The 24,318-nt window shown below is 37.6% G+C and overlaps 2 long non-coding RNA genes across 5 annotated transcripts in view; both read left to right on the top strand.

The window, feature by feature from the left end:
- Positions 1–1,464: 1,464 nt before the first annotated feature.
- On the top strand, positions 1,465–10,493 carry LOC123543408 (uncharacterized). The gene is made up of 3 exons (XR_008367588.1): positions 1,465–1,804; positions 9,661–9,785; positions 10,395–10,493. It is a non-coding gene; the product is annotated as an uncharacterized LOC123543408 (long non-coding RNA).
- A 1,873-nt stretch (positions 10,494–12,366) lies between these two features.
- LOC128546182 (uncharacterized) overlaps positions 12,367–24,318 on the top strand; it is a 36,007-nt gene continuing 24,055 nt past the window's right edge. For all 4 annotated transcript variants that reach the window (XR_006684499.2, XR_008367582.1, XR_008367580.1 and 1 more), the window contains exons 1-2: positions 12,367–12,508; positions 12,865–13,001. This is a non-coding gene — a long non-coding RNA (uncharacterized LOC128546182). The remainder of the gene's footprint in view (positions 12,509–12,864; positions 13,002–24,318) is intronic.

Raw genomic sequence — 24,318 nt, 5'->3', positions numbered from 1 at the left:
TCTATACTAGCTTTCCGTTTGCTTCTTAAAAGAAATTATGGTATAATGTATGTTTTCAATATTAAGAATGTAGTCATCATAGTAAAACAATCATTTTGATTTCATTTATAGCTCATGTGACTTTTTGAGAAAAAAAAGATGTGTTATTGTCATCACTTGATTGGCGTCGGTGCTGGATTTATCTGGTTATGTTTTATGTTTAGGTCAACTTTTCTCCTAAACCATTCAAGTTATCGCTTTAAAACTTGCTACACTTATTCACCATCAATGGTTGACTGTGTATAGCAATAAACATAACTCCATTCTGCTTTTTGCAAGAATTAAGGCCCTTTTAGACTTAGAAAATGTCAGATTTCTTATTTAAGTTTTACGTTTAGGTCAACTTTTCTCTTAAACTATCAAAGCCTTTGCTTTAAAACTTGCAACACTTGTTCACCATCAATAGCTGACACTGCACAGCAACAAACATAACTCCATGCTGCTTTTTGCAAGAATAATGGCCCCTTTTGAACTTAGAAAAACTGATTTCTTTGTAAAGTTTTGAGTTTAGGTCAGCTTTTCCCCTAAACTATCAAAGCTATCGCTTTAAGACTTGCAACACTTGTACAACATCAAAAACTGACTCTGTACAGGAATAAACATAACTCTATCCTGCTTGTTGCAAGAATTATTGCCCCTTACGAACTTGAAATTAGAAATTATCAGAATTTTTGGTTAAGTTTTGCGTTTAGGTCATTTTTTCTCTTTAAAGGTCAAAGCTATTGCTTTAAAACTTGGAGCAGTTATTTGTCTTATTTAAAAGCTGACTCTCACATCAAGTACCGTAACTCTGCATTTTTTTTATTTAATTTAAATTCTAAACATCTATTTTTTGTTGGAGCATTTTTTGAGGGCGATGTTTCTCAGAACAGATGTTACATAACATGTCAATATTTTTCTACTTTCGATGAGAAGACATATACTTAGAACTGAACATGCGGTCTGACTGAGGATTTCATATATAGATTCCTTTGTTTTCTGGTACTTTTAGTCTGCCCACATTTAGGCCTACAGTTGTATTCCTAAAGCATCTGCCCACTTCTACGGATTGAATCTCTAGATCAAAGATATATCCACCCACTTCTACGGTATAATAAGGATATATATAAAAGACCTAGAGTTGACTTAGCAGACGACGGTAAACATATCTTGTGGGTACCAGATTTGGTAGTGTACCAAATTTGGCAAAAACTTTGGTTATAACAAAGTTAAAAATCAACTGATCTGCACTGGAATGAACGAACAGGCAAATGTAACAAGTATTTCACCTTATTACGATCCATATTCTACTATCGGATAAGAGAGATTTAGCTTTTCTGTTTTCAACACAACTGTGTTGATGCTTATCGGTTGTGTGACTGTGTGACTACAGCGATACGGAACGTCCGGTATTTATACTAACCCAAATATGACGTCATAATTTCAAAATGGCTGACATTCGCTGGCTTGCTAGTCTAAGTCAACTTTTAAGCATGTTTACATGTAAATAAGGGTATGACAGCAGTTAATAATGAATTGTAAAACTATTTACGGATAAATGATATCGATTTAACGTAATAATAGAACTTTTATGAAGTTATTTATGAAGCAATCAGCCTTCGATGTTCGTACATAGAACTTTCGTACCCAGTGTCAGGCAAGATAAAAAAATTACAACAACAATGAACAATTTCAACAAATGTCTGGATACCACAATATGATTTCGAACCCATGGTAATGCGTGAATTGAAGTCAGACACCTTACCACCATGCAACAGTATCATCGGTATATAGATAATTTTAGTGATAGAGCAGCCCTTTTTTATGGTTTGGCAGTGGCTGGAGAACCGGAATTGGTTCCCTAGACAGCGTATGTATTCATCCGGAACTGGTTCTCTAACCAAAATAACCGGAATTTTATTTCTATGCATAATGCTGCCAAAATCCACTTTGTTTCTTGGTAAATGTCATGCATATTGTTATCTTAATTAATTTTACCGTGCCCTTGCATGTATCTGCGTTTACTGTCCGTCATATTGTTGTTGTTGTAATCTTGACTGCCAGAAATGTCAAATCCCAACAGGTTCAGCTGTGGTATGTCCAGGTATAATCCACCACCTGGCACCACAGAATTGGAATGATAAAAACTAGTATACGAATAAACGCGTGAAAACTCACTTTCCCGTTTTTAAATGTTATAATCTTTCAACATGAAATATGTCAAAATTATTTAAATATAAAATTATATTGATTTTTTTTTGTATCATTACATGTTTATAGATGTACAAACTAAGGCTTAAAATAAAACTAAGTTTGTTTGACCTTTACCGACCGACCCGAAAAAATTGCCCCGACTCAAATAATTTTATTGCATTCCAGAGAAAAAAAATATTTTTATTTTCTTATCAAAGGGAAAAACTAATTTTGGTGCTTGAAACTGGCGATTATTTTATTTAACAAATGCGTACATAATTATGGCAAGTGAGAAAGTAACCCGCGGTCGGCTAGTAGAAATCGATAAAGCGGACTGTTTATCATCTCGTGTATTCCGAAAACGTGTCAGCTATGCCGATAACATTGCCTAAGGCCATAGGATGCAGACGACAATCAAACCGCTTATAACCGGAAGGCAATCTGACGAAAGGACATAATTTTACAAATCTAGTATCTAATTTACCCGCTAAACGTAAAGAAACCAAAACGTCATGCCGGTACTTTTCCATTTCACGAGCACATGCGAGCTATCGTAATATCTAATTTCCATCACTCGACGTTACTTTTGTTTACACATACACAAAAAAAAAAACGCGCGTAGTGCATTCATTTTTTGTTAATATCGCATCAATATTTTTTTAGCACCGCTTAAGAAGTAATATAGTTTGAATTCTATAACGACTTTAATAAGATATCGACAGGAATATAGGCAAAATTCTATAAAAACGGTCAAATTTAAATTTAGTTCTTTGTAAAATTTCAAACAGTGCGATCTTAAAATTACTTACTTCTTTCTAAGAGTAAATAAATGATAAATTCTATGCGCATAAAGTTCAGACTTTTGACCAGAAGGTACAAAAAAAAAAAAAAAAAAATCTTAATGAAAAAGCGTCAGCAATTTAAATACATGGCGTAAAACGACTTTTGGCAAACAGATTTATGTTAGTGCGGCAAAATAGCTCACAGAGGTAGGATATCCACAATTATCGTTTCACACATTTACCTGTCAGTTTATACAGGATATTGAATTGGCTTTAAGAAATTAAAGAAGAAACTTTTTTATTGATTAATTCAAAGAACCGAGGCGGTACAATCAAACAGTGATGTGTTATATGGCGCGAAAACATGATGTAATTCCATGACAATCTCGGGCAACTGTAACGCTTTGATCTCCACTTCAGATGCCATGATACCTACACACTTCTTTTAGCTCTTTGAGGGGGGTGTTAATTGATGATGAAAACAAGGACAAGGACTAAGTTTATCAACAGAACAATTACCGATAATCGTTTACGCTTTTTATTACGCTTTCAACATTGGGTGGATTATGATTATTGTGTCCATATTTTTGCGACACTTTACAAAATAATCAATATTTCGGGAAATAAGTCTTGAGAAAGTGAAAATAACTAGTCCTAACATTTTTGGAAAATACGGTAAGGGCTAGACTGTGATTATTTTTACTATCGATGCAGTTATTATGGAGAGCAACTAGGTGGTGGTGATTACTAAAATACCCTGAAAGAAAAATGTCTGCTGTGAAAACGAAATTTAAGAAGAACAAATATGATTGATTACAAAGGAAACGTAATGTACATGAGATTATTATTTGTCTACTACGTGTTATATTTGAAATTTGCTTGTACATAATACTGCTTTCATAACAGTGACAGTATTGCGGCAATTGACAGGCGTGTGGTGGGAAATTTGATTATCTGTGAAAATATATTATGAACTGACTTAATTGTTGATTTCAAAATGTCTTTGATCAGAGATCGTTTTGAAATGCATTTGTTCGAAGTGAGAAAATCTCAGTTTCCGAATTTCAAGAATTTGACACGAACGTAAATGTTTTGAAATATGACAAGCTAGATAGTTTTAATATTTTCATTTTGTAATGCCAGAACAAAGAGGTATAAAAAATCGAATACTTCTTTTGCCAGGACAATGGCATAATAAATGTCTGATGTCGGGGAAACCCAATCTTGTTTCTGTTCTTAGTAACATGACCAATACGTGCAAGTAGCTTGAAGCTAAAAAATCATCACTTTTGCTTGCATACTGCCATAACCATTGTAAAAACCTTCTAAAACTCATAAAAAGTTATTATCTATTGAATTAAGCATCAAACACTTGTTGAAAATAAGCTGTAATTCAGTAGTGTTTAGATGCCAAATATTTTCGCGACTATATCGTTTTGTACTTTTAAGCGCAGATGTAGGGAAAACATTTTTCGTATATATATAAAGAAAAAGTATAGACATGAAAGATACTCAAAAACTTGGTCAACTTTGCCTTATGTGCAAATTAAGTCTGTGCCCATATTGTGTGTGCATGAATAGGGCTAGGGGTTTATTACAAGCATACATTTAACAGAGCATCTTCCGAGATTATCTACAAGCAATAGGTATTCATAAATAGACTTTAATTTTTATTATTACTGAGACAACAAACATTAAAAAAAACTAAAATATAATAAAATTATTTACCTACCTACCTACCCACTGTAAAAATACTGGGTCGGTAAAGGTCAAACAAACTTAATTTTAATTTAGGCCTAATTTAATTGCCGTTAAAATTTCATGCAGATTCTTTGATCAGTTTCAGGTTTTTTTCTAGCAAATTTGGGAACATAGCCTATACCCCCAAAATTGGGAATTTTGACGCATAAATGTTCCAAATTGGGAAATGTTTAGTCCCATAGGATCAGGGATATAAATTAACAGTCGCCCAGTGCGACCAGATTTGAAGCTGGTCGAGTCAATTTTCCAAAATATTCGCCCAGCCGGCGAATGGCTTTGGATTCTATTAATGTCAATATTCTGGGTTTTTCCTAGACTGTCTTATTAATATGCACTACGTCACTTAAATCGACCAATCAAAATTACCGATATATACTACGACCAATCGGAATACGCGGATCATTTACTCCGTCACTAACAATGGCTGCGCCCATAGGAATACAGTGCTAGAAAGTAGAGGTTTATTGAAGGTTGTTAAAGAGCTTAGAACGGTCGGTCGCGGCGTCAAAAGGAAATATTATCAGGATTATTTAAAGACCTAAAGGCCAATGAGGACTTTAATGAAAAATGGGCTGTTAACAGACTGCGGCTGCATAGAACACCGACCGCAACATGGTTTGTACTTTTTGTACAAGTAATAATTTCGTAATTGCGAGTCCTGTAACTCGACAATGCAACAAAATACTAGAATGCAGACGTCCATAAGCTTGCAGCCTCAATCAAAATGCCCATAAATAACCCAAATCCTCTAGTGCTGCAAAATTCGTTCAAACTTTAAGTGCATCTGTGTTTGAGAGGCTGTGTCCTATATTTAGAACATGTCATGCACTGGTTGATTACAGCTTTCCTTTTCAGTGCGAGTTTGATGAGTGTTCTGTAATTATATTTAAAAAATTGATGTATTTTGGCAGGAAGCAAATTACAAGACTTATTATTAAGTATGTCGATCTAAACCGCTGTTAGTATATTTTTCCGCTAATAATAGCTGGGCCCCTAACTTTTAGGCTGGGCCCCTAGAATTTGCCAGTAAGGAGCCCAGTTGGCTAATAGGGTCTGAGTGTTAATTTATATCCCTGAGGATATAGTAAGAATGTGTTTAAGCACTTCCTTATCGCACTTGTTTCACTTTGTACAACCTCTTTAACATACTTCCATCACAAAATTGTCCATAATTTGGTCAATAGTTGTGCAATTTTGATGAAATTTTTTTCAGAATGTAGATTGGGAATTTTTGTACTCATTTTGGGAAAAATACATACATTTTGGCATTAGGAATATAGCCGAATAACGGCTATAAAAACGGCCGAAAAAAAAACCTGAGTGTAACATCTTGGCATTTCACGACGATGACGTTCAAAGATATGTGATCAATACTAATTAACAGAAATTACTTAATTTGTTTTAAATGTTTCTTTTATTGTTTTATACCTTTTAATTTTACATTTCAAGTTTATTTCGGCTTGCTCCAATGCTATTTCTGCATTCATTCGTCCTAGTTTATTTTATCATTCCAATATGGTGGACAGTATGCGGGGAGTATACTTTTGGAGACACGGTAAACACAGATAAATGAAAGCTAGGGCATTACCTGCTGAAAATTGAAATGTTAAATTTATTAAGATAATAACATGCATAATACTTACCAAAAAAAAAAACTAAGTGAATTTCACAGCTTTATGCATAGAAGTAAAATTCCAGTTCCCTAGCCAATGCACGGTACTTTGGCTAGAGAACCGGTTCTGGACGAATAAGTTCGCTGTCTAGGGAACCGATTCCGGTTCTCTAGCCACTGCCTTATGGTTTTGGGGAAGGTTGGCAGGTCCTTTCAGAAATGAACACGATTGAAATCTTTGCGTCAGCTGAAATGAACGCAAGTGAAATCTTACGTATGAGCCGCGCATTTTAAATTCTTTGCAAGCGCTTCGACTTGTCTTCAGATTTTTTTTTCGTTCATTACTTCCGTGGATCAGCTTGTTATTTAAAGTTACTTATAAATATCTCTCCCGCGAATCGGCCTGTTATGTTATTCTGGAATTCTGGAAACGCTTTTCTTTGGAAAGGGAAATCCATGATGATTTTAAATGACGCTAACAGTAATATCTGAGATATTCCAATTGCGGTGTTTAGAACGCATATACATAGAGACACTGTCAGTAAAAAAAATGCAGACCTATTAATCCCTCAGCGGTGGAAATTTTCGCTGATCAAAACGACTTGCAGTTGGGGAATTTTCTAGTGCAGTTGGGGATAAAAGTATTTGAAGTAACTTCGATTGTTTTCTCACGTACTAATTACTAGGCAGTTTTCAAGATGTTTTTAGAAAAAGTGATAATTAGACTTAATTATGAATGTTCGAGTAATTTTAAGATGCTGTAGATGTCGGTCTTAGTAACATGATTATTTTTCAGCAAAATCGCTGATGTTACTGAAGAAGCATTTATTAATATGTTGATCATAGACATACTGTGCAGTCTTAATGTATTTTAGACCGAATGTTTTAACGTTATGCTCTTAATAAGTATTAAAATAAAAGTATAATTGTTCATATATTTTCTTTTCACTGTATGTTTATATACGTTTCCATTCTGAAATAAAAAGGTAAAGAAAAAAATTATCACGAGGGATTTTGTCCAACTTGGTATTTTCACAAGGGGGATTTTGTCCACCATGATAATTTCACAGGAGGACTTTGTCCAGGAAGACCAGAAACAGCAGGGATGGTAGGGGGGGGGGGGGGGATTGTCCAGGGGGGTGATTTTGTCCTACATTAATTTTTGACTACATTTTACCTATTTTACATTTATGGCACTATGTCCAGGGGGGTGATTTTGTCCCTCATTAATTTTTGACTACATTTTACCTATTTTACATTTACCTTTTTATCTCACCTTAACAATATTTGGGTGAAGAATTGTGATTACAGAATGTCTGTCTGTCTACACTTAATTTACTTAATTTGACAGTACAATAGAGGCCTGTGTTTTGACGAAAGTTTAAGTCTGTCCGTCAGTCTAGTCAGTAGTTGGGACTGCAACTTTTTCAGCTTTGGGAGTCCCAGGACTACAACTTGAAATTGCTAGTGAGAACCCTGACCATGAAAGGAAGTATAAAATATACAGAATGACAACAGGAGATAATCTCATGTGAGATCATATCAGCCATTATGTTATTGTAGCATTTGCAGACGTTAACAGACGTTAATCAAACTATTCCACTGGCGATACGGTCGGCACTAGTCCAACTTATTTGACGCGATTCGAGGAAACATTGACATAATTTTTTCATTATTTCCACTAGCGTCAAGTATTCAAAACACCAAAATAGTTGACGCAATTTCCGATGAAATTTTCATAGCTGCCAACGCTTTACACACTTTAAAATGCTGATTATTTTACGAATTGGCTGTAAATTCAAATAAAGCTTACATATATCAAAAGGGGTTTCAATTCCTCATTGATTTTAATATTAAAAATTATCAGATAATATCCAGAATTACAAATTTTCTGGTGCGCAAGCAATAAAACCAATACATTTACATGACTGTGTACTGTGATTCATCCTCCATTATTTTGCTCCTTCAAAGTTTTGACGTTTAGATTGCCTGTCATAAATATAAAACAATCTGAATGTAAATTTTTTTGTCTAGGTCAGCACATTATAATAAACAGAAGGAAGTGTCTAGCCGTCCGGCAACCGGACACCTAGCCTGCGTATTAGACGTCCAAGGCAAATTTTTTTTCACAGCACATGCAAATTTTTATCCTTCTGCTTCTTTGCACATATATTTTTTTTATTGAATCAGTCAATGGCTTTGTAATCTCTGTAAGGAAACTAGGGAAATCTTCCTTTATAATGGATGAATAAGTGACTAGTCATATTGAAATAAATCAAATACATGTAGCAGAAAGAATGCAATTAACTGCAGTCACTTTTGCACAAAAAGCCTGAAAAAGTTGTTACCTGTCAAATCTAGGACAAGACTTTAACACGGGATCCGAACATTTGCCCCCCAGGACATACAACCCTTTAGCACCTCATAAAACTTTATCAGTAATATTTATTGTCAAAAACACAATTGATTTGTCATTTATACACACATATTAAGAGTCCAAAAAACATAATTTCGTTCCTGTAATTAAAACTAACCAAAAGTGGTGGTTGTTGCTATATACATATTAATTGTTTCCTTGTTGCAATAGTTTCACATGTTACTGTCTAAGTAATCATAATTAATAATGCCTGAATTCACCTTAATTAGGCCCAAAATGCCCTAAACTGTTGTTATTTAACCTTTAGCCCACTGTTGCCAGTGTCGGCAAGTGATTCTGCCTTTGTGACCAGTGCATAATAGTCTATTGGCCAATGAATACTAATCAGTTAACTTGAAGTCAATGTTGACTGTAAGATATTTTGTAGACTTTGTGAAGAATTAACCTTTACCCTCCTAAATTTCTAAAATGGACTGGTCTATCATTCAATCTGGACAATACAATTTAGTATTCAAAGGGGTGTTCACTGAAAATTTATTGATAGCATAGCGTACAGTGCAGACCAAGATCAGCCTGCACATCCATGAGTTAGGGCCACGTGTGAGGCACATGTTCTCTGTGACATTATTTGTATTCAACCTCTGTTTCATATAGGGAATTGGCAGTTACATTGTCATAGCCTCTATGCCGTCTAAACAGCTGATCGCATGTATTGACATGCTGCCGTTTGACTGAGGCCCGATATGGGTAGCCGAATTCAGAGCTCTATGTATAGATCTAGCAGTTACAGAGAACAAGTTTGTACTGGTACAGAATCCAGGAACACTGGTAAGGTTAAATGCCTGCCGGAAAACAACTGAAATATTATTGAAAAATAGCATTAAACTTAAAGCAAAAAATAATCAAATCTTTTGCAGGGCATTGTGAAGTAACAGTAATGCAGAATACCTACATACCATGAAGTTGAGAAATGCAGAGATGCAGCTGTAAATTGTTTAATACGGAAACATCGTGGATATGAAGCATAGAAATCATGTGACAAGTAAGAAGATCATTTTTATTTAAAACCATTTTCCTCTAATCCAGCTGCACTCTGAGTTATAGAAAAGCTGAACACAGACAAAACATGCTTTTTTTGTAGAAATAAAACAAATTTTACAATGGAAGGGAGGTAACTCAATTTCAAAAAAAGAACACTAAAAGGCTATATTAAAAGAAATTGTTCTTTGTTTCATATAAAATTGAGCTACTTTAGATCAATTTCTATACAGTTTCTATATTATCTCCATCAGAGACCTATATTCCACAAGATATCCATACATTTGCTTCAAGAAAACGAAAAGATAAAGTTGTGTTGAATAGTATGCAGTGAAATGCAAGTCATCTGAAGTCAGGTACCCTCATATAACAGTATTTCAGACAGCGGTCTGCAAAGTAAACACCCTTCTTTTGTTTTAAATTAAATAAATTGAAAAAATGCAGAAAAAAAAACATGAAAAGTGTCGTAATTTATGAAAAATAAATAGCATATATCCCTGAGAAACTTTTTTCACCAAATTACAGCTATATATAAAATGTCCAGGCTTGATTTTATTGTGGTTTATGTGCATCTAATATATGTCTTGTTTGAACTTTATATTTCTTTTTGTAGTGTGAAGTTACATTAACACAGATAACACAGAAGAGATGCAGGTCTTTGTTCTACATGGTGATTGATGGAACCATGGTGCAGTTTTGAATTTATAAGGTACACGATTGATACATGTTTCCATGTAACCATAAGAGCAACATTGACTAAGGACACTAACTTTTGCAGCCTCTCTTGATATTACACGTAGTTTTTTTTTCCTGACACCTTTTCACATAATACAATCCATTGTGTTCTCTGATGCAAAAAATCTGTTTAAATCTACTTGAATGATTTTACAATTGTATATAACCTTACATTTATTGAAGGTACTTCTAAAATTTATGTCTATAATGTCGGATGTAGTACTTATTATAATCTTTTATACACATGTATGCTGATGGAATGTCTGTCAGTCTGTCTAACTGAAGTTGATGAATTTCATTTAAATTTGTGCTGTTTGAATGTGCATCTTTAGAACTTTGATGGATTTACAAAATGTTTTCAAAAAATTCTACAGACCATGAAATTTAGAAAATTAAGAGATGCATGTCTCTGTACAGCATGCTGTATATGGGAAACATTGTGGGTCGCAGACATGAAATGATTTCGTGAGTAAACACACCTTAAATTTGTATTTAGAATTATTATAAATTTAGAGTTATTCTGCCTTTGCGACCTGTGCAGACCAAGATCAGCCTACACATCCGTGCAGTCTAATCATGGTCTGCACATTTGCTATTCAGTCAGTACATTTTCAGTGAACTTTCTTTGGAATGATAAATGGTATTGCCTTAACTGAATGATGGACCTGTTCTTTTTAGAAATTTAGCACGGTAAAGGTTAACACATACAGTAAACTTTACAGCTCAAGGGAGGTAACTCAATCTAAAAAAAAACACACACACAAATGCCCTTGCTTAATTTCTATTTTTGGTAAATTACAGGGTTTGTTTTCATAGAAATATTCACTGTAAACAGTTAAGACAAATCAAGGTTTTAAGTTTCTGTATGGGTTTATACTACACCAGAATGTTAAAAATCTTTGATGGCTGAGATTTGATTCATTCCAGATATTACCTGTTATGTTCTCCCTCTTTCTATCAGTTGTCCCTTAATGCTTATAATGCTGGACAGAATTGATTCTGCCTTTGCGACCAGTATAGATCATGATCAGGCGATGCCATCTGTGCAGTCTGATCAAGATCTGCACTGTGTGCCATTCAGTCAGTATCGTTTTGGTAAATACCCGTTTTAACAGTTAATGGTACTGTCTAAATTGAAAAATAGACAAGTGCATGATAAAAATTTAGCAGGGTAAAAATAATTTAAGAGTATCCGTAAATATATTCATTTTTCCTTTCTGTTCAGCAAATTTACATTACATGCATTGATTTTGTAATTATTCAGATACGCAAAATAACAGGGGAAATTAATTTCAAGGAAAATCAAAGTGACATAAATTTTGAACAGCAGTTATTTTAGGTATTGTTTTTTCTTGTTTAGTCTAAACCTTTTACTTACTGACATAAATTCTTTTTATTTCTTTGTTTTTTTTTTGGTTGGGTTTAACGTCGCACCGACACAAGTTTAGGTCATATGGAGACTTTCTAGCCTTGATGGTGGAGGAAGATCCCAAGTGCCCCTTCATGCATTATGTCATCACGAGCAGGCACCTGGGTAGAACCACCCACCTTCCGTAAGTCAGCTGGATGGCTTCCTGTCATGAAGAATTCATTAACCCGAGTGAGGCTCGAACCCACATCAATGAGAGGCAAGTGATTTAAAGTCAGCAACCTTAACCACTCAGCCATGGAGGCCCCTTGACATAGATTCACTTACGAATATCATTGCATGAAATTTCATAAAAGGAAACTTTTTATAGTTTCAAGTTACAAGTTAGGAGTTTTAGATGATTATCATTAAAAATTGTAAAATTGCTTCTCATAATATATTTCTTTCTAAACACTGAAAAGTGTCTCTTCTTTTGTAGTGTGAAGTAACAGTAAAGCAGAATGGCTACAGACAATTAGTTCAGAATTGAAGAAGAGATGCAGGTCTTTGTTCTATAATTATGGTGTATGAGGGAACCATGGTGGAAATTTGGATTTCATGGCAGTCATAGAAATATCTTATAAGTAACCAGATAATTTTTGTTAAGAATAATTTACCACTTAAAAACTGCATTTAGAGCTACATAAGAGCTGAACAGATACCAATACTTTAAAAAGCAGCAACAAATGTCCAATCTTCTATAAAACAGATTTTACAATTGAAGGGAGCTAACTTAATTAAAAAAAATACATACTGAAATGCCCTTGCTTTCATAGAAATTTTCACTTACAGAATCTTATCAGGTTTCTAGTTTTGGATTGAGTACGACTACACTGATATTTTAAGAATTGATGGATGCTTCCATAATTACAGTAAATGAAGCATTATATTTTCATACCAATTAAACACTACCATATCATATATAATATTATTTCTACAGGTCTGTTGGACAGTGATGTGTGTACCAGTCTGTCAGACTATTATGTGTCTGTCCAATCGAAAAATTCGCAGTGGATGCTTAGTTTCTCACATAATTTGGCAGAATTTTCACACAAGACAGATTGCAAAAGACTTTAGGTAAGTTTTAATCAACTATACAATGTGTAGAGAGCTGTCCTACTCGACCCGGTGTAACGGTCAGTTTTTTCCCCGGGGAAAAAACTGACTAGTTAGTTTCTTCCCCGGGGGAAAGAATTGACTAGTCAGTTTTTTCCCCGGGGAAGAAACTGACTGGTCAGTTCTTTCCCCGCCTAGTCAATTTTTTCCCCCCAGTCGCAACTGGTTACTCTTGATCATTCTTATGGGGGAAAAAACTAACTAGTCAATTCTTTCCCCCCTCATCAATTTTCCTGGCTAGTCAGTTATTTCCCCTGTTAGTGAATTGGAACTGGTTATTCTTGGTTATTCTTAACTAGCCTGTTTTTCATTTCCGATAGTCGGTTTTCATTTAAATTTCATATAAAATAAGAAATATGTTTCATATTTTGTGTAAATTAAAGAAATATTTTTAAATGAACTTATTTTAATTTCTGTTGTATTTTTTTATTTGCCTTTTTCCTGTTTCAATTTCTTCTAAGGTAAGGAAATTACTGCTGGTCAGTTCTTTTCCCACGTAGCCAGTACTTGACCAGTAAGGTGGGGGAAGTAAATTGACCAGTCAGTTCTTTTCCCCCTAGCCTGTACTTGCTCTGTTAGGTGGGGGAAGAAATTGACCAGTCAGTTCTTTCCCCCCTAGCCAGTACTTGACCTGTCAGGTGGGGAAATGAAATTGACCAGTCAGTTCTTTCCCCACTAGCCAGTACTTGCTTTGTCAGGTGGGGGAAGAAATTGACCAATCAGTTCTTTCCCCACCAGCCAGTACTTGCTTTGTCAGGTGGGGGAAGAAATTGACCGGTCAGTTCTTTCCCCCCTATCATATACTTGACCTGTCAGGTGGGGGAAGAAATGTACTGGTCAGTTCTTTCCCCTCTAGTCAGTACTTGCTAGAAAGAACTGACCGTTTCTTCCCGCTCTAGCCAGTACTTGCTCTGTTAGGTGAGCGAAGAAAATGTCTGGTCAGTTCTTTCCCCTCTAGCCAGTACTTGACTTGTCAGGTGGGGAGAAGAAATTGACCGGTCCTTTCTTTGCCTGCAAGCCAGTACTTGCTCTGTTTGGTGGGAGAAGAAATTGACTGGTCAGTTCTTTCCCCCCAGCAAGTACTTGACCTGTCAGTGGGGGAAGAAATTAACCAGTCAGTTCTTTCCCCACTAGCCAGTACTTGCTTTGTCAGGTGGGGGAAGAAATTTACTGGTCAGTTCTTTCCCCCCTAGCCAGTACTTGCTCTGTTAAGTGGGAAGAAATTGACTAGTCAGTTCTTTCCCCCCTATCATATACTTGACCTGTCAGGTGGAGGAAGAAATTTACTGGTCAGTTCTTTCCCCTCTAGTCAGTACTTGCTAGAAAGAACTGACCGTTTCTTCCCCCTCTAGCCAGTACTTGCTCTGTTAGGTGGGCGAAGAAAATGTCTGGTCAGTTATTTCCCCCCTAGCCAGTACTTAACCTGTCGGGTGGGGAAATGAATTTGACCAGTCAGTTCTTTCCCCGCTAGCCAGTACTTGACCTATCAGGAGGGAGAAAAAATAGACAAGTTAGTTATTTCCCCCCTAGCCAGTACTTGACCTGTCAGGTGGGGGAAGAAATTGACCAGTCAGTTCTTTCCCCCCTAGCCAGTACTTGTTTTGTCAGGTGGGGGAAGAAATTGACCAATCAGTTCTTTCCCCCCTAGCCAGTTCTTGACCTGTTGGTTAGGGAGAAGAAATTGACCAGTCAGTTCTTTCCCCCCTAGCCAGTGCTTGACCTGTCAGGTGGGGGAAGAAATTGACTAGTCAGTTCTTTTCCCCCTAGCCAGTACTTGACCTGTCAGGTGGGGGAAGAAATTGACTGGTCAGTTCTTTCCCCCTAGCCAGTTCTTCACCTGTCAGGTGGGGAGAAGAAATTGACCAGTCAGTTCTTTCCCCCCTAGCCAGTGCTTGACCTGTCAGGTAGGGGAAGAAATTGACTAGTCAGTTCTTTCCCCACTAGCCAGTACTTGACCTGTCAGGTGGGGGAAGAAATTGACCGGTCAGTTCTTTCCCCCCTAGCCAGTTCTTGACCTGTTGGTTGGGGAGAAGAAATTGACCAGTCAGTTCTTTCCCCCTTAGCCAGTGCTTGACCTGTCAGGTGGGGGAAGAAATTGACTAGTCAGTTCTTTCCCCCCTAGCCAGTACTTGACCTGTCAGGTGGGGGAAGAAATTGACCGGTCAGTTCTTTCCCCCTATCATATACTTGACCTGTCAGGTGGGGGAAGAAATTGATCAGTCACTTCTTTCCTCTCTAGGCAGTACTTGCTAGGGGGAAAAGAACTGACTGGTCAATTTCTTCCCCACCTGACAAAGCAAGTACTGGCTAGCGGGGAAAGAACTGACCGGTCAATTTCTTCTCCCCACCCGACAGGTCAAGTACTGGCTAGGGGGAAAAGAACTGACCAGTCATTTTCTTCGCCCAACTAACAGAGCAAGTACTGGCTAGAGGGGGAAGAAATTGACCGGTCAGTTCTTTCCCCCCAGCAAGTACTTTACCTGTAAGGGTGGGGGGGGGGTGGGGGGGAGAAATTAACCAGTCAGTTCTTTCCCCCCTAGCCAGTACTTGTTTTGTCAGGTGGGGGAAGAAATTGACCAATCAGTTCTTTCCCCCCTAGCCAGTTCTTGACCTGTTGGTTAGGGAGAAGAAATTGACCAGTCAGTTCTTTCCCCCCTAGCCAGTGCTTGACCTGTCAGGTGGGGGAAGAAATTGACTAGTCAGATCTTTCCCCCCTAGCCAGTGCTTGACCTGTCAGGTGGGGAAAGAAATTGACTAGTCAGATCTTTCCCCCCTAGCCAGTACTTGACCTGTCAGGTGGAGGAAGAAATTGACCGGTCAGTTCTTTCCCCCTAGCCAGTTCTTGACCTGTCAGGTGGGGAGAAGAAACTGACCAGTCAGTTCTTTCCCCCCTAGCCAGTGCTTGACCTGTCAGGTGGGGGAAGAAATTGACTAGTCAGTTCTTTCCCCCCTAGCCAGTACTTGACCTGTCAGGTGGGGGAAGAAATTGACTAGTCAGTTCTTTCCCCCCTAGCCAGTACTTGACCTGTCAGGTGGGGGAAGAAATTGACCGGTCAGTTCTTTCCCCCTAGCCAGTTCTTGACCTGTCAGGTGGGGGAAGAAATTGACTGGTCAGTTCTTTTCCCCCTAGCCAGTGCTTGACCTGTCAGGTGGAGGAAGAAATTGACTGGTCAGTTCTTTCCCCTCCAAAGCCAGTACTTGCTCTGTTAGGTGGGGGAAAGAACTGACCGGTCAATTTCTTCCCCCACCTAACAGAGCAAGTAATGGCTAGGGGGGAAAGAACTGACTGGTCAATTTCTTCCCCACCTGACAGGTCAAGCACTGGCTAGGGGTGAAAGAACTGACTGGTCAATTTCATTTCGCCTCTTGACAGGTCAAGTACTGGCTAGGGGGAAAGAACTGACTAGTCAATTTCTTCCCCCACCTGATAGGTCAAGTATATGCAAGGGGGGAAAGAACTGACTGGTCAATTTCTTCTCCCCACCCGACAGGTCAAGTACTGGCTAGGGGGGAAAGAACTGACCGGTCAATTTCTTCTCCCCACACCACAGGTCAAGTACTAACTATATATAGGGGGGAAAGAACTGACCAGTCAATTTCTTCCCCCACCTGACAGGTCAAGTACTGGCTAGGGGGGAAAGAACTGACTAGTCAATTTCTTCCCCCACCTGACAGTCAAGTATATGCTAGGGGGAAAGAACTGACTGGTCAATTTCTTCCCCCACCTGACAGGTCAAGTACTGGCTTGGGGTGAAAGAACTGACTAGTCAATTTCTTCCCCCACCTGACAGTTCAAGTATAATGCTAGGGGAGAAAGAACTGACCAGTCAATTTCTTCCCCCACCTGATAGGTCAAGTATATGCAAGGGGGGAAAGAACTGACTAGTCAATTTCTTCTCCCCACCCGACAGGTCAAGTACTGGCTAGGGGGGGAAAGAACTGACCAGTCAATTTCTTCCCCCACCTGATAGGTCAAGTATATGCAAGGGGGGAAAGAACTGACTAGTCAATTTCTTCCCCCACCTGATAGGTGAAATATATGCTAGGGGGGAAAGAACTGACTGGTCAATTTCTTCCCCCACCTGATAGGTCAAGTATATGCAAGGGGGGAAAGAACTGACCGGTCAATTTCTTCTCCCCACCCGACAGGTCAAGTATATGCAAGGGGGGGAAAAACTAACCGGTCAATTTATTCTCCCCACCCGACAGGTCAAGTACTGGCTAGGGGGGAAAGAACTGACCAGTCAATTTCTTCTCCCCACACCACAGGTCAAGTACTAACTATATATATGGGAGAAAGAACTGACTAGTCAATTTCTTCCCCCACCTGACAGGTCAAGTACTGACTAGGGGGGAAAGAACTGACTAGTCAATTTCTTCCCCCACCTGACAGGTCAAGTATATTTTAGGGGGGAAAGAACTGACTAGTCAATTTCTTCCCCCACCTGATATGTCAAGTATATGTTAGGGGGAAAGAACTGACTGGTCAAATTCTTCCCCCACCTGACAGGTCAAGTACTGGCTTGGGGGGAAAGAACTGACTAGTCAATTTCGTCCCCCACCTGACAGTTCAAGTATAATGCTAGGGGAGAAAGAACTGACCAGTCAATTTTTTCCCCAACCTGATAGATCAGGTATATGCTACAAATGTAGGGGGGAAAGAACTGACTAGTCAATTTCTTCCCCCACCTGATAGGTCAAGTATATGCAAGGGGGGAAAGAACTGACTAGTCAATTTCTTCTCCCCACCCCACAGGTCAAGTACTGGCTAGGGGGGGAAAGAACTGACCGGTCAATTTCTTCCCCCACCTGATAGGTCAAGTATATGCAAGGGGGGAAAGAACTGACTAGTCAATTTCTTCCCCCACCTGATAGGTGAAATATATGCTAGGGGGGAAAGAACTGACTGGTCAATTTCTTCCCCCACCTGATAGGTCAAGTATATGCTAGGAGGGAAAGAACTGACCGGTCAATTTCTACCCCACCTGACAGGTCAAGTAGTGGCTAGGCGGGGAAAGAACCGAATGGCCAATTTCTTCCCCCACCTGACAGGTCAAGTACTGTCTAGGGGGGAAAGAACTGACCGGTCAGTTTCTTCCCCCACCTGATAGGTCAAGTATATGCAAGGGGGGAAAGAACTGACTAGTCAGTTTCTTCCCCCACCTATATGCTAGGGGGGAAAGAACTGACTGGTCAATTTCTTCCCCCACCTGATAGGTGAAATATACGCTAGGGGGGAAATAAGTGACTGGTCAATTTTTTCCCCCACCTGATAGGTGAAGTATATGCAAGGGGGAAAGAACTGACCAGTCAATTTCTTCCCCGCACCTGACAGATATTAAATAGTAATGGCAATCAAACAGAAGTTAAAAAATTTGATTTGACAAAAAAAAACATTGATTAAAGTTACAAAAAAGAAACATACAGGTTTATTCAATTGAAAAACAATACCTGTTTCATCTGAAATTTAAATGGAAAATGAATAGACACTTGTATCCCAAATAACAATACCGAAAGAATCCAGTACTTGAAGGGAAAACTAGGGGGAAAGAACTGACTAGTCAGTTTTTTCCCTGGGGAAAAATCTGACTAACTAGTCAGTTTCTTTCCCTATCAGAAAACTTATTCCAAGGGGGGAAAAAACTGACTAGGGGGGGAAGAAACTGACTAGTCAGTTTTTTCCCCGGGGAAAGAACTGACTGGGGGAAAAACTGGGCTGTTACACCGGCATTGGCGTCCTGTGTATGCACTTAGGTTAAAGTTTTGATGCACTTTCTCTTTATCTCTATAATTACTTGATGGATTTGTTTCAATCTTTAAATAGTTATTGCTCATCACCACGCACATCACAAGGGCCATAACTCTCACACCAATATTTCATGAATTATCCCCCTTTTACTTAGAACATTTTGATGAGCTTTCACTCTATCTCAGATATTACGGAATAGATTTGATTCAAATTTAAAATAGTTATTCTACCATATCACCCATATCATATGATACAAGGTCCATAACTCTGGTACCAATATTTCCTGAATTATGCCCCCTTTTACTTAGAATTTCAGGTTAGATTTTTGATGCACTTTCACTCTATCTCGGGTATTACAAAATGGATTTGATTCAAACTTAAAAAAGTTATTCAACATCATCACTTACATCATATGACACAAGGGCCATAACTCTTGCCACAATATTTTATTAATCATCCCCCTTTTTAGCTGACAGGGTGAGCTTTTGTGATCGTCTATTGTCCGTCCGTCCGTCCACAATTTCTGGTGAACAAGATAGAGACCACATTTTGCAGGCAATTTTGATCAAACTTGTACAAAACTTGTATTGGCATGACATCTCAGTTCCTTTCGAAAATTGGCCAGATCCCATCATGGGTTCTAAAGTTATTGCCCCTTAAAGAGAATTCCTATAGTTTTTAGCTCACCTGTCACATAGTGACAAGGTGAGCTTTTGTGATCACCCTTCGTCCGTCGTCCGTCGTCCGTCCGTCCGTCAACAATTTCGTGTCTGCACGATAGTGGTTTCATTACTGATTTTATTTTAACCAAACTTGCACACAACTTGTATCACCATAAGATCTCGGTTCCTTTCTTGAACTGGCCAGATCCCATTATGGGTTCCGGAGTTATGGCCCCTGAAAGGGCCAAAAATAGCTATTTTGACCTTGTCTGCACAATAGCAGCTTCATTTATGATTTGATTTTAACCAAACTTGCACAAAACTTGTGTCACCATAAGATCTTGGTTCCTTTCTTGAACTAGCCAGATTCCATTATGGGTTTCAGAGTTATGGCCCCTGAAAGGGCCAGAATTAGCTATTTTGACCTTGTCTGCACAATAGCAGCTTCATTTATGATTTTATTTTAACCAGACTTGCATACAACTTGTATCACCATAAGATCTTGGTTCCTTTCTTGAACTGGCGAGATTCCATTATGGGTTCCAGAGTTATGGCCCCTGAAAGGGCCAGAATTAGCTATTTTGACCTTGTCTGCACAATAGCAGCTTCATTTATGATTTGAATTTAATCAAACTTGCACAAAACTTGTGTCACCATAAGATCTTGGTTCCTTTCTTGAAACGGCCAGATCCCATAATGGGGTCCAGAGTTATGGCCCCTGAAAGGGCCAAAATCAGCTATTTCGACCTTGTCTGTACAATAGCAGCTTCATTTATAATTTGATTTTAACCAAACTTGCACACAACTTGTATCACCACAAGATCTTGGTTCCTTTTTTGAACTGGCCAGATTCCATCTTGGGTTCAAGAGTTATGGCCCCTTAAAGGTCCAAAATCGGCTATTTTGGCTTTTGCAGCCATATAGAGACTTCATTTATGGTTTTATTTGATACAAACTTCCAAAATATCTTCAACAACAATAAATCTTGGATTCCATGACAAATCAGATCCAATCATAGGTTCCAGAGTTATTTTATATCTGATTACCTCCCCTGATTGTAATCAAAATGGATTTATATCAGTTAGTACTTATAGGACTTATTTGAAATTTCATTATTGTCATTAGTTGGACTGAGCCAATCAGGGTAGATAACTATGGACTGATTTTATGTCAAATTACCTCCCTTTATTTCAAATTAAAATGGGTATATCTCCGTACCTAATGAAGATACTTATCTGAAATTTCATTTATGTCAACAAATTTATTTGGCAGATCCTTCTTTTGTTCACTTACAATAAAATTTTTTTTAATTACTTCCCTTTTACGTTACTATAAATAGCTTATTTTAGTAACTTTTTTATTATTGGCCGTAGGGAAAAACCAAGACCACTTTTCTGTGGTACAATATGGATGGTACCTCCAATTTTTAGGTGTACTTTGACATATCTGTACCTTGTAAGAATATTTTTTTTCTTTTCGGTTAAATTTCTTCACTTTGTTGTTACTGTCCTTTGGACTTAGATATTTTTTCTGAGGACCTTCTTGTCCTCAAGTGCAATGATAACAGGTGAGCGATATAGGGCCATCATGGCCCTCTTGTTTTCCTTTCATAGAATTTTTTCAAATTCACATATACATGACTGTATGATAGGAAATTTTGTGCTGAAAACAATGAACATGTTACAAATAAAAACAATGGGTCACAAGGCTTGTTTTTGTGAAAAAATGTTTTGAACACACCCACTGTTGCTGAAACTTCCAGCAATTTTTCAACATTTTCATAATTTTCTGCTTTTTAGCTCACCTGTCACATAGTGACAAGGTGAGCTTTTGTGATCACCCTTCGTCCGTGCGTGCGGCAACAATTCCTTGTCTGCACGATAGTGGTTTCATTTATGATTTTATTTTAACCAAACTTGCACACAACTTGTATCACCATAAGGTCAAGGTTCCTTTCTTGAACTGGCCAGATCCCATTATGGGTTCCAGAGTTATGGCCCCTGAAAGGGCCAGAATTAGCTATTTTGACCTTGTCTGCACAATAGCAGCTTTATTTATGATTAGATTTTTACCAAACTAGCACACAACTTGTATCACCACGAGATTTTGGTTCCTTTCTTGAACTAGCCGGATTCCATTATGGGTTCCAGAGTTATGGCCCCTTAAAGGGCCAGAATTAGCTATTTTGACCTTGTCTGCACAATAGCAGCTTCATTTATGATTTGAATTTAACCAAACTTGCACACAACTTGTATCACCATAAAATCTTGGTTCCTTTCTTGAACTGGCGAGATTCCATTATGGGTTCCAGAGTGATGGCCCCTGAAAGGGCCAAAATTAGCTATTTTGACCTTGTCTGCACAATAGCAGCTTCATTTATGATTTGATTTTAACCAAACTTGCACACAACTTGTATCACCACGAGATCTTGCTTCCTTTCTTCAACTGGCCAGATTCCATCATGGGTTCCAGAGTTATGGCCCCTTAAAGGTCCAAAATTGTCTATTTTGGCTTTTGCAGCCGTATAGAGACTTCATTTATGGTTTTATTTGATACAAACTTCCAAAATGTCTTCAACAACAATAAATCTTGGATTCCATGACAAATCAGATCCAATCGTAGGTTCCAGAGTTATTTTATATCTGATTACCTCCCCTGATTGTAATCAAAATGGATTTATATCAGTAAGTACTTATAGGACTTATTTGAAATTTCATTATTGTTATTAGTTGGACAGAGACAATCAGGGTAGATAACTATGGACTGGTTTTATGTCAAATTATCTCCCTTTATTTCAAATTAAAATGGGTATATATCCATAACTAATGAAGATACTGATCTGAAATTTCATTTATGTCAACAGATTTATTTGGCAGATCCTTCTTTTGTTCACTTACAATATTTATTTTTTAGTTACTTCCCTTTTACGTTACTATAAATAGCTTATTTTTAGTAACTTTTTTATTATTGGCCATAGGGAAAAACCGAGACCACTTTTCTGTGGTACGACATGGATGGTACCTCCAATTTTTAGGTGTATTTTGACATATCTATACCTTGTAAGAATTTTTTTTTCTTTTTGGTTAAATTTCTTCCCTTTGTTGTTCCTGTCCTTTGGACTTTGATATTTTACTGAGGACCTTCTTGTCCTCAAGTGCAGTGATAACAGGTGAGCGATATAGGGCCATCATGGCCCTCTTGTTTATAAATACCAACCAAAATATACATCAAGACAGCACAATAAGGTTGATTCTTTTTTCAGATTTTGTTATATACTTATTAGATATCACAGTCATATTTGTAATATGGTATCCTTACAATAATGGGTACAAATGAAAAATAAATCTTGTTTCCTATTCACTTCTGTGAACTTTTTTTCAATGAAAAATACCCATAGTGAAGAATAAATTTTTTAATTTTGAAAAAACTGTTTCGTAGATTTTTTTCCTATTTTTCTTTTGTATGAATAATTGTATTGTGAGAATAAAAATGGCTAAAAATGTATGGGTCACCAGGCTAAATTTTATATAAAGACCGCTTGAATACAACACCTGTTCGGAGGAAAAATGGCGCGAACCTGACCAAATTGATTACATGTATATCTGCTAGGTGTTAAAAAAAAAAAGTTTTAGAAATTCTTAATATTTTCTATAATTGAATACCTAATAACCTGAAAGGTGATAATGTCTTATCAGTACTAAGTCAATTGTCTTACATTATATGAACAACACTGTCTTTGTTCTAAAATGCGATGTGAAAACTTAAACTTCACATTAACATTGTTCAGCATGCAAACAAGGTATGTGCAGAGGCTGCGCTCAGATAGGAACAAGATCACAGTAACTTGCCCTTGGTTGACCGCAATAAGGAAGTGGTAACATAGAAAATAGTTCCTCTGTTTGCTGGTGAATACAAAAATGCATTGGTGAATTTTTGGGTGAAAAACCTGAAATAAATGGATAGCAAAATTTAGTAGAGGAGATATAAAATAATAGGTACATGTACAATTTGACAGAATGAGAATGTCAGAATATGCATAACATGACTTTTTGATAACGCCAGTTTTGCCTGTTTGCGGCCATCAAGAGAGCGTTCTTCATATGCATGTGATTTGGTTCAAAATGGTTGAAAAAAGAGCCATTCAAACCCCATGTTTATTGTGGCTGGAATTTTTTCTCTTGAATAGTTCTGTTGAGTTCAGGTATTTTGGGGGTTGGAATGCATGAAAAAATACATTAGTGTCCATTGCCTATATAGAATATATAGTAAAAAATACTTAGGTCTTAGGCCTGATATAATGGAAAAATTCAGAAAGTAAATTGTCAATATATTTGTTATTTTGCAATCTATATGGCTGTATTTTTGATGGTGAATGGCTGGTAGGCATAGAAATCTGGAAATTACTTGAATTAATTATTACAATTGCGGAAATAGCTTCAGTTTGAGTAAAAACTATACATGCTTGAAAAATATGAAAATCCTACTTTCAGTTTTACATATTTCTGGAAATTTTCTAATTTTGCAGGTTTTCATGCATAAAATGCATTTGTATAAGTTCTATGTTTGAAACCGTTTGCGGAAAACAAAATGGTATATTACAAATGCCGCCATGGATTTTTAGAAATTTGAGCTGCGGCCGAGGAAATCTGACCTAGAGTCGGATATTATATATGAGCCGTGCCATGACAAAACCAACATAGTGGGTTTGCGATCAGCCTGCGCATCCGCACAGTCTGATCAGGATCCATGCTGTTTGCTTTTAAAGCCTACTGCAATTGGCAAACCATTAGCGAACAGCATGGATTCTGACCAGACTGCGCGGATGCGCAGGCTGGTCTGGGTCCATGCTGGTCGCAAAGCTCCCATG

Source organism: Mercenaria mercenaria, chromosome 16 (genome assembly GCF_021730395.1).
Source record: "Mercenaria mercenaria strain notata chromosome 16, MADL_Memer_1, whole genome shotgun sequence".
Lineage (NCBI taxonomy): Eukaryota > Metazoa > Mollusca > Bivalvia > Venerida > Veneridae > Mercenaria > Mercenaria mercenaria.
Note: the sequence above shows the minus strand (reverse complement) of the source record. Positions and strands in the feature narration are given on the sequence as shown.